General features: G+C 38.0%; 1 pseudogene; it reads right to left on the reverse strand.

Moving 5' to 3' along the window:
• Nucleotides 1-1,869: 1,869 nt before the first annotated feature.
• LOC141846473 (uncharacterized) lies at nucleotides 1,870-2,375 on the reverse strand (annotated as a pseudogene).
• Nucleotides 2,376-11,663: the final 9,288 nt, after the last annotated feature.

Below are 11,663 nucleotides of genomic sequence, written 5' to 3' on the forward strand. Positions count from 1 at the left end.
ATCCACTTGGACTTTCCCAATCACCAAGTGTCTGGTCAACCATAACCCACTTGGATTTCTCTTGTCAACTCCATGTTGAACTTTCAATCATCAACTATCCAGTCACCGTAATCCATTTGAATTTTCCTCTTTGTGTCAAGTGTCTTCTCCTTCATGTCAGTTAGACTTTTCGATCGTTAATTAGTATCCAGTCAACCTTGACCTACTTGACTCTTATTAACATATTGATTAAGTATCAAAATTCAACTCAAGTTAAATCGAAGTTGATCAACCTTATTCTAAGATCGATTGTATATATCAATATTTTATTAATAGGTGGTGTCTTCCCAGGGAAAGCGAAAAGTAAAAGTAAAAGAAAATGTAGATTAGTTTCACATATGAAGCAAAATATGTAACGTGTTATAAGACTACTTCATAAGCTTTATGGAATAAGAACTTTGTCATAGGGCTCAGAGTTGTTGACTCCACTTCTAAGCCATTGAGATTGATGAATGATAGTTCTACCATTGTTGCTTTTTATAACAATAATATGATCATTAGTGGTGAGAGGCATTTTGATGTGAAATTTTGTGCCATCAGCAAGAAGACTCCGAATCAACATTAACAGGCCTTATGTTGGTCCCATGGCAAAGGCATTAATGTAAAATGTACATTGATCATATGCTTCATATGAGATTTTGTTATTCATATGATGATTGAATTTAGGAAGGGGAGTTTGGCACATCGGTAAAATTGTTACCGTATGATATGGAGGTCGCGAGTTTGAGTCTCGAAAATATCCTCTTGTAAAATAAAATAATATTGCGTACAATAGATCCTTCATACATCAGACTATCTTTTTTTATTTGATGATTAAATTTAATTCAGTTGTTCCATATTAATAAAGGTTGTAGTTTAGTTTCAGTGATTTTAATTATTTCTTATTCATATGCTATAGCTTAAATTTGGAGTATTGAAGCGAATATCTATTGGGGGCACTTAAGTTGGAGCTCATAAGGTTGAGTTAGTTGCTAATTCACTTCAATGTTTATTTGGATTAGGTTTAATGACATTGTATTATGTAAAAGGGTGAATGTCAACTTGAGATGAATGAATGCCAGGACTTGTGCTATTGGATTTGTCTCAGTTGAATATTAAGTTTGATAGAAACTTATTGCATGACCATGTCTATCTCATTACTTAAGGTAACTTGATCCAAGTGAGAGACTATTGGAAAAAAGTTCTAAGATATTCGAAATTGCTTTATTATCCAAAATCTTTAAGGGGGCGTTTGGTTTGAAATTTTTTTTTTCTATTTTCTGTTTTTCATTTTTTTTCTATTTTTCTATTTTCTGATTTAGTTTTTAGAAAATAGAAAATGTGTTTGGTATGATATACTGTTTTCTATTTTCTAGAAAAAAAATTAAAAAATATGTTTGATTTGTTAATATTAAATTATAAATAAAATAATATTTTTTAATAAAAATCATCTTATTCATGAAAAAGGAAAAATCAAGTCAAATCTAATCTTCTAATATGCAATATAAGAAAATATCTTCCATTGCATAATGTTGACATATGAATTTATGCACTGCATAACATGCAACTAAAATTATGCATCAGAAGAGTAGTGTTTCTAATGCTTCTTTGTGTCTTCGAGATTCATTGTCTACGACCAACTCTTGCCCTGTGCCATTAACTTCCATTTCATCATGCTAATTCATCTCAATGCTCCTAATTTATTTGATGATGAACCAAGAGTCATCTATCTTTAGTATTAATTAAGCAAAATCCGAACGCATTGAATTATTAAAAAAAACTACAAGTGACTTTGAAATGTAAAAACTATCAAATTATTACAAAACACAATTGAGATTAAGTGATACAACACTAGAAGCCATAGCCTTGAGATGCACATCCAAAATCCAACAAATTTGGAGTCGCCACCGTGGCGGCGTCGGCGGCGAGAAAGGCAGCTGCGTTGATCGCCACGCTCGACGGTTGCAAAGCCTCGACGGCCAGTTGCTCCCCTTGCCCGTCGTGCCCGCTTGTACCCACTCCAACGCGCTCTATAGCAGGCCGAGCTCAGGCAGCCCGAGTGCCTCGACATCGGCGTCCAGTAGGGCGTCCAGTAGGTCGGCCACCGAGCCCCACGGTAGAAAAATGGCTGCCTCAAGCGCCGTCTTCCTCCTCCTCTCCGCCTCGAGCCGCTCCGTGAGCTGCAACTCCTACCGACCGAGTGCCCGAACTAGGGCCCCGACGAGGGGGTGGTGTCGAGGGGGAGTAGGCGAGGCGAAGAGGAAGCGGGCGAGCACAGAGTCGACGGAGGGGTGGCCGAAGAAGAAGGGCTTTCCCCTGGGGGAGAAGGCGAGGACGGAGAACTTGTTCACCTTCATTGCGATCCTTTGACGGCCTCTACTGCGGTATAGTGCGATGAGGTTTGTCGGGGAGAAAGTTGGAGTTGGGCGTGCAGTATAGTGCGTTTTCGTGTTTTCTAATTATCGGCCACATTTTTCATTCTCCACAGAAAATGATGTTTTATCATTTTCTATTTTCTTAGAAAATGGTTTCTCATTTTTTAGAGAATGAGATTGGAAAACACAAAACAAACAACAATTTCTAGAAAATAAGAAAATAAAAACGGAAAATGATCAAACCAAACACCCCTAAATCTCTACGTGCGACATAATTATCTTTGCGCTTGTTGGAATCATCTAAGTGTTCCATTAATGTTGTCAAAAACATTTTTTCCCAATATGTATAGGGTCCAAATTGTGCCAGATCAAATTAAATTCCTAATATGGCAGGCTAAAAATGCTTTGTTTTCTCCACATTTATTCAATTGACCTTGTTTTTATTATCACATTTGGTTTGGATTCATTACTCTTACCAAAAACCACATTCTTGTTTAAGGTCATTCATAGAACTCCAGACAATGACACCAAATCTAACTCACATTGCTCTTGTTTGCCATAACTTTACATTGTTCAAATTTTTGAATCTAGTGGTAGCAAACAACGATGTCCTTTGAATGATCACTTTTTTCATATTTTAGGTATAATGCATCTTTCTTATCAGCACAAATTGGACATGCATTCTTGGCATATGCATTCCATCCAAACAAACATCCCAAACTAGAAAAGTCACTAACTGCCCAAAGTAATGCAACTTACATTTGAAAGATTTCTTTGTTACAAGCATTAAATGTGGCAATCCCATTTCTCACAAATCTTTCAATTCAGTCAATAGGGGGTGTAACACATCAATATCATTTCCAGGTGCTTTTGGACCTCGAATAAGGGTGGATAAAATATAAAATGAGGCTTTATGAATTCCCAAGGTGGCAAGTTGTAAGGCATCAGGTCAATGGCCAAGTACTATGTGCAATACTTTGATTTTTAAATAGATTAAACACATCAGCGACAAGTCCCAAGCGTATGTTCTAAGTATCAGATGCAAATTCACAATGTTGTTCATCAAATTTCTTCCATGATCGAGAATCAACTAGATGCCTTAGATTTCCATCCGATACGTGTTTTTTGAAATGTTACTACATACTTTCAGATGTCTTGGATGACATGAATAATCGTTGCAATTTTGATTTCAACAGAAAATACCAAAAGACTTTGGTTGGAATTTTAACCACAAGATGTTTTTCCCACCTTTATATGACCTCCTAGATGATTTCTATAAATTTTCCATCTTCGAAGGTTGCACACTTTGCAAGCCTATTCAATCTCACTTTCTCCCCAATAAATCATGCAAGCATTTGGACAAGCGTATATTTTTTCATAATGAAGTCCTAAAGTAGAAATTAATTTCTTTGTTTCATCAAAAGACTTAGGCAATTGAGCTTTAAATGGAAGTACTCGACGAAGGAAGCCCAACAATGTCATAAATGACTTATCATTCCATTCCATTGTCTCCGGAGCAATAGTGTTACGGTAGGACATCCGGATTGTGACCCAGGAACCCGCGGTTTGATCCCCAGCTACGGCGTATTTGTAAGAATTTTCTTCCAAATGGAGATCGCAATCAAAGGATGCTAGGCATCTGGATTGGCTGTCGTATGCGCTTCCTGATTTACCCTGGTGGTCAGTGGGAAACTTCCGTGGAATCGGACCGGTCACCCCCAGGGATTGAGTCCATGAGACTGACTGAGATTTATCATTTTATATAGTTGTTACATTAGACTCCATCAGTGAATGACTTGTCAATGCACCAATGTAGTTTTCATTACTTGTAGATCTTTCATGCATTCCAAATGTATCATGCAACATTTCTTGTAGCATGGGTTCATGGCTAGTTAATTACTTTAAAAATGTGTTGCACCGAATCTTGAAGTTCGTTGTTATATATCATGATCTCATATAATTAGTTTTTCTCCATGAAAATTCCAAATGTGATAATCTTGTTAGATACTATTTATCATCAAATGTTCGTGTATACTGTCTATCAATCATGACTCAATGAGTTTATGCATTTGCAACAAGGGCATGGTCTCATGACTTATTGAATCAAATCACCAAATGCATTAAAAAAATATATAGGATGCATGCCCACTCAATACTCAAGAATGTCATGTGGGATGACTATCTATTTGTCTACATGATTTAATCCTGTTTAATAACTTCTAAAAGTTTACATATTGAAACAAGATTTATCAAAATTAAATAAACTTCATAGATAAACACGTACAAATTTCAAAGAATTCAATAAACATAAAATACAATTCCTAAATATAAAATTTCAAATGAACAGAAGGATTTCAAAAGAAAAAAAAAATCATATATGCTAATGATCTTATGAGAAATCCTTGATATTATTCACCTTAGAGGAAAAAATGTGAAAAATAAAACTTAGCATCATAGATAAGGTTGTAATATACAAAATACAATAATAAACTTGAAAAACAATACAAATAACTTGGAAAAAAAAGATAAATATTAATAATAGATGTTTTTTTATTTTTAAATTGAATTTTAGAAATTTATAAGACCTCAGCAAGATCTAGATTCTCTCCCCAGTTAGCACGAGATTCGTGTTCTTATTCTCCCCACTACTTTAACAGAATCGAGCTTCTCTCCCCAGTCGACATGGGATTGGTGTTTTTAATCTACCTACAACTTCAACGGGTTCGAGCTTCTCTCCCTAGTTTGTGTGGGATTAGTGTTCTTATTCTCCCCACGACCTCAGTGAAATCAAACTTCTATCTATGGTCGCTACAAAATTGATTTTTTTATTCTCCCCACAACCTCAATGAGATCAAGATTGTCTCTTAGGTTAACATGGGATTGATGTTCTCATTATTCCGACAACATCAACGAGATTAATGCTTTTCTCTTTGGTTAGAGTGAAATTGGATTTTTTATTATCTTCATGACCTCAACAGGATTGAGTTTCTCTATTCGATCGATGTGGGATTAATTTTCTTATTCTCTCCACATCCACAATGGGATCAAGATTTTCTCCCATATCGACATGAGATTGGTTTTCTTATCTCCCCATGATCTTAGCGGGATCGAGCTTTTCTCCCCAGTCGATGCATTTTTGATTTTCTTATTCTCCCATGACCTCAACGTGATTGAGCTTTTCTACTCCCTGATTGGCGCAGGATTGATTTTCTTATTCTCCTTATAACCTCAATGGGATCGACCTTCCCTCCTTGATCGGCGTGGGATCGATTTTCTTATCCTCCCCATGACCTCAGAGGGATCGAGTTTTTCTCCCTTGTTGGTGCGGGATTAATTTTCTTATTCTCTCCATAACTTTAGTGAGATCGAGCTTTTCTCACTTGTTAGTGCAGGATTGATTTTTTTATTCTCCCCACGACTTCAACGAGATAGAGTTTCTCTTCTCAATCAGCGAGGAATTGATTTTCTTATTCTCCCCACAACCTTAGCAGGATCGAGCTTCTCTCCTCGATTGACACTTTATTGCTTTTTTTACTCTCCATGATGTTAGTGTGATCGAGCTTCTCTCCCTCAGGGACTTTCCAACATAGATTTTCGAGTCCCTCCCTAGTGTTTAGCAGCTAGTCTCCATCTCGCTTAGCTACTCGGCTCCTCGATTGGACCTCCCGGATCACTTTTATAGCTCGGCAGCCCAAGTGCTCCACTCTTCCTAAATTGAACTTCATTTGACTTTGCTACTCAGTCCGACTTGAAAGGGGGACTATTCATACTAGGGGATTTTGCTCCCCTTTCAACCCAGTAGATCTCATCCACATGGAGTATACCTGAGACCCGATAGTCCGTTAGGATTTGGGAGCATGTCCTTATAAATAGGACAACAAATGATATGGTAAATGGGGGTTAACACTCTTCTTCTTCCATTTTTATCTTTTTTTCTAGCCCACTGCTAACTTAATTGTCGGAGGGGTCACGTTGGCTCTGTCGAGGTCCACTAATGGATGTTGACATGCAAGCGTAAGAGTGGCTCAGAGGTGAGAAGTACGAGCCGTAACAATGGAGCAACACCGGTATTTGAACTTGAGAAGTGACCCAATAAAGTCCATTAAATAGGTTGCAAACCTTTAAAAAGTAGCCCACCAAAAGTCCAATAGTGGCCTCTAAAAGGCTACTAACTAAAAACCCAATTTGCCATGTTGAAGCTGTTTGAATTGGCACAATTGAGGTCAACATCCAACTTGGCCATTCGACCCAAATACTAATAATCTTTGTGCCATTCAAATTTCCCTTCTAGTCCAATGTGGATTATTGATTATGCATACTCAATTTAGTGTTCATGTATTCATATCCATGGACTATACTCATATGCCAACTTGTGCCTTGAACAAATAGAATTGCTCAATGATTCCTTCCATTATTCCACTAACTTTCAATTGGATATTAATTTCTCGTTCACTAAAAAGTTGATTTTATGGCAATCTACTCATGAAATAAATCCTCTATATCCCTTCTGATCTTATTGGTTACGAAAACCAACTTCAAACATGAATTATTATTAACCAAATCAAAATTAAACCCTAAATTTTGTTTAGGATTAATTCTATAATTAAAAATTCACCAAAACTATTCATGAGATGAATTACAATTTCACTACCTGACTTTGATACCAAGTCAATAACAATGCTTTCTTCAACCTCAAATAGAAAGTTCTGAAGCAATCATTACTGTTCCAACATGAATCATTTGGATCATCAATAGTTGTTGACATCTCACAAGAAATCAGAAACAAAAAAAAGGGGGAAGCCAAGCCTAAAGATTTAGAAGATGCAAGTGCCATGTGGTCCTGCAATACAAACGAAAGCCAGCAACTGCTAATCTCCACAACAGATGTGATTAAGTCTTCATTTGGTGGGCAACATGTTAATTAATATCATACATGATTGTCATTAAAAGTTAAACTTTATCGAATGATCTAATACATTGTGTATTAAAGAGAGTTTAAGTTATCGAATGTGAATTATATATGTAGAACCTTAGAGCCTTATAATCCGATTCATTAACATTGATGAGTTGCTAATGGATTACATGCCTAATTAAAGAATGATCCCTATAGTATGAGCTTGTATAAGAAGATGAGATTTAATTCCATTTGGGCATGCTGAGACTACGATTGTCGCCCAATCTCCCCATTGGAGCCTTAATTGTAGTCTGTCTGACCTACTATGCTTACCTAAGTCTTACATTATAGGTCTAACCTACTGGGCTTCTTCACCTAAGGATCACTCCCCTAGGATTTCCTTTTGCCAAGCATCAGGTCACCCTTGACCTTCTTGGACTTACCCTTACCTAACCTACAATTATGACCAGTTACTCAGTAGACTTCCCATCCGTCAAACATCCAATCACCCTTGATCTACTTAGACTTTTGTTGAATCTTGATCACTCAACCCCTAGGACTTTTCTTTTGATGTTCGGTCCTGTTTGACTCATTGACTTGCTAGACATCCAGTCCACTAACCCTCCTAGACTTTCCTGTCGAGTTTTCCTGATCCCGCTAAGACTACCATGCCTAACCTTCAATTAGGACTTGTCTCGCTTAGCCTCTAGCTAGGACTTTTTTCCTTTGCTTAATTGTCAATTAGGGCTTTCCTTTTTAGTCATTTGGTCAACTTTGACCTAACTAGAGTTTTATTTATATCCAAATATTTAGTCTTGTTTGTGTTAGTGTCAGCCCTTAGTGTCAATCAAGTCAATTCGGATTGAATAAGACTCGAGTTGGACTCGGGTCAATTCGGATTGAGTGAGACTCGAGTTGGACTCAAGTCAATTCGGATTGAGTGAGACTTGAGTTGGACTCAAGTCAATTTGAATCCATTAAAGGGGGGGGGGGGTTGCATGATCACTTAATAAGGGATTAATAGGGTATTAATTCCATGGAATACCAAAAGCCAAAATCCTTGATATTCCATGGTGGTATATAAAAGGGATGAGAGTTTTTTCTTTCACTTGGTTGGATGATTTCGTGATCCCCTTTTCTTCGATTCTACCTTTGGCCGAACCATCAATTTGTGGCTAGCACCACAATTTTGGTTCCTCTCCATCTCGGTGTTCGTGTGGACAGAGACGGAGCTACACTTGGGCTATACTGGGCTGTAGCCCAGCCCTATTTCCTGAAATTCTCAAAAAAAATTTAGGGTTTGGGACTTTGGGTTTTTTTCTTCGTTCGTGACCCACGCCGACCACGCGATGCGAGAGCGGACTGCGTGAACTTCTCCACAGCGGCGTGACGGCGAATCGGCGACGAGGAACTCCATGGCGTAACGGCAACGAGGCGACGAATCTCAAATCAAGTAATTTTTCCGTTCTTCTCCTCTTTCCTCTCTTCGTTCTTACTGCGTCGGCGCATCCGCCAGTGCGAGCAGCTGGCATCGAATCACTGGGAACTGCAATTTTCTACTTTTAGTCTTGATTAATCATTCCAGGAATTAGCTATGAGATTAGATCTATGATTTCCTATTATTTTTAATGCATTTTCTACAGTCCCAACATCTCTTTCTATCAGAGCAAAAACACCATCTTCTTCTTCGAGAATCAAGCATCAATTAGGTTAACTGGACTATTGTGAGGAGGTGGCTAGTGATTCTGTAGTTTTATTATGATGCATTTTTTGTATTTGAGTAGCAAGTTTAGCAACTTCATATAATTGCAAAACAGGCCAGATTTCCAAGTTAATTGTAAATAAGTTGATTCTGTCTGTGATACTTTCCATTTACCAGATTTTGATCATATGAGTTTAGCCAATGAAATGAAATCTGACAATAGTACAAGTGCAACCAATTTGAAACAATATAACTGAATAATCACATCTGGTCGGATATACATTCATGAAGTCGCCAGCAAATTTTTACAGCCCAAACAAGGTGTTAGATCGTTGGAAATGATATTAGAGCGCAAACAAGGTGTTCGATCGAGCCCAAACAAAGGGAGGTTGATCCTCTCAAAATGATCATCCGACAGCGGCCTGCCGTGGCTTTGTGCCGTGGCTCATCTAACAAATTGATTTACCTACTTATTTAGGTGGTTTATATCCTTGTCAAAGTAGAGATTAAATTAATGATGAAGTACGATAATGCCTCATTGTTTCTTTTACTGTTTTCTAAATAGGTTATCATTATATTAAGTCAAGCCCCCCCCTAATTCTAATTTCTGGATCCGTCCCTGCGTGTGGATACCGTGGAGGCACGAACACACTGATCGCGCTGAGATTCTTCAACCTCAGAAGGCAATAGTTGTTGTCGAGATTGCGAAGGGCTCGCATCGAAGGTAACCTCGATTCCAGTAGATAAATAAAAAAATGAGTATGATTTTTTTGCATGGATCTTCTGGAGGGATCCTTTTCCGCTGCGTTTATGCGGTTAAAGTTATTTTTGCGCATATAGATCCCTACAGTTTGGATCAACGCTTGGTTAAACTGATTAGACCTTGGTGTATTATCAAACATCGAAATCCTAGAGACAAACTATAATAACACATACTACTCCCTCAGTTGTGAGTCATCTCCCAAGGTATACGAAGATCGTTGGATCTCATACCAGGGGATCAATGCATCATCGACGACCATGGGTTCAGAATGGAGGATAGAGTAGAGGAGGAAACAAGATGGATTGGAGAGATGGTATTTGGCGCCAAAGGAGGGACGAAGAAGAAAAGAAAATTGAGGGAAAATAGAGACAAGTATGGCTAAACTTACAGTTCCAGAAAATCGACTGAGGATAGCCAGAAAGCACACTTGTTGAACTAGATGACAACGAACTGATCGAGATAATCCAAGAAGATGTGGTTCATCAAATCCATAAATACCGTTGGAGCATTGATAAGCCCAAATATCATTATTAAAAACTCATAATGTCCGTATCTGATGCGGAATGTTGTCTTCTGAACATCAGATTCTTTGACTCTCATCTGATGATACTCAAACCGCAGATCAATCTTAGAATACACCAATGTACCTCTGAGCTAATCAAACAAATCCTCAATCCATGGCAAGGGATACTTATTTCTGACGGTCACTACATTTAGTTGTCTATAATCGATGCATAACCTCAAAGTTGTTGGGATGTATACTAGAATCCTAGCTATGTAAATAAATATTCTGAAATAAGAATCACATTTGGTCAATATTTGAAGTGTCCATTTAATCTATACTGTAGATTAACATGGTGTGCGGAGTCACACACAGAAGACCATGTTATCAGTCTCTTATAGATTATAAACAGTGTTCACAACCAAGATGGATTGAACAAACCATCGGAGTGGTTGTAGTGTAATTTGGTCTTAGTCTGTCTTGACTATAGAATTACACTAGTACACTAAGTGTGTATTGAGCAGGACCATCTGAGGATTGTTCGATTTATACTGACTATATAATCGAACTAAACCTCTATTACTATAGATGTACATGCTCTTAATCCCGATATAATAACAAACACGTGTGCTTAATATGTACTTCTTTAATTCATCAAAGGGTGAGGTCTAGATCGATAGATCAAAAGACCCGATGAGTTGGGAAGTAGTATTATACATGGTGTGTTGTTGATTATAGAAGGAATCTGTGTCCTATAATCTAGGTTGATGATGTCCCCTTGAGGAGCTCATAAGGATTATCATGTAAACCCTGCAGGTGGACCTTGTCCGCACGATAATAAGGTTGAGTGGTACTACTCTTGGATTAGATATCGATTAAATACGAGTTGTCAGTAACTCATTTTAATTGACGGGCATACGATATCTTAAACACAGGGAGACTAATGTACTGATAGTAAGAAGGAGCCCATGTTGTAATATGGGATTGGTGCAATAGTTCGATAATAGCTCCTTAGTGGTATGAGTTATTATTGATGGACTAAGGTTGTGTGTTCGGGGCGAACACGGGAAGCCTTAGTTCATCAGAAGGTCAAAACCAATTCCTCCTCTAGGTCCCTGTTGTAGCCTCTGGGATCCCAAGTCCACCTTGGAAGAATTCGTGAAGAAACCAGACATTCGAGCTCATGCAAGGAGGTGTAATCGATCAGCTGATCGATTACACACCTTGGTAATCGATCAGCCGATCGATTACCAAAACTCCGGGCAGATTGACTGGTAATCGATCAGCTGATCGATTACCAGCCTGGTAATCGATCACCTAATCGATTACCAGTGTTAATGAGAAAAAGTTACATGAGTTAATCGATTCTTTGATCGATTAAAGGTCGTGGGATCGAATTGGAAACTTTC

This window comes from Curcuma longa, chromosome 15 (genome assembly GCF_044706935.1).
Source record: "Curcuma longa cultivar G26 ecotype Majalengka, Jawa Barat chromosome 15, ITB_CL_G26_1.1, whole genome shotgun sequence".
NCBI lineage: Eukaryota > Viridiplantae > Streptophyta > Magnoliopsida > Zingiberales > Zingiberaceae > Curcuma > Curcuma longa.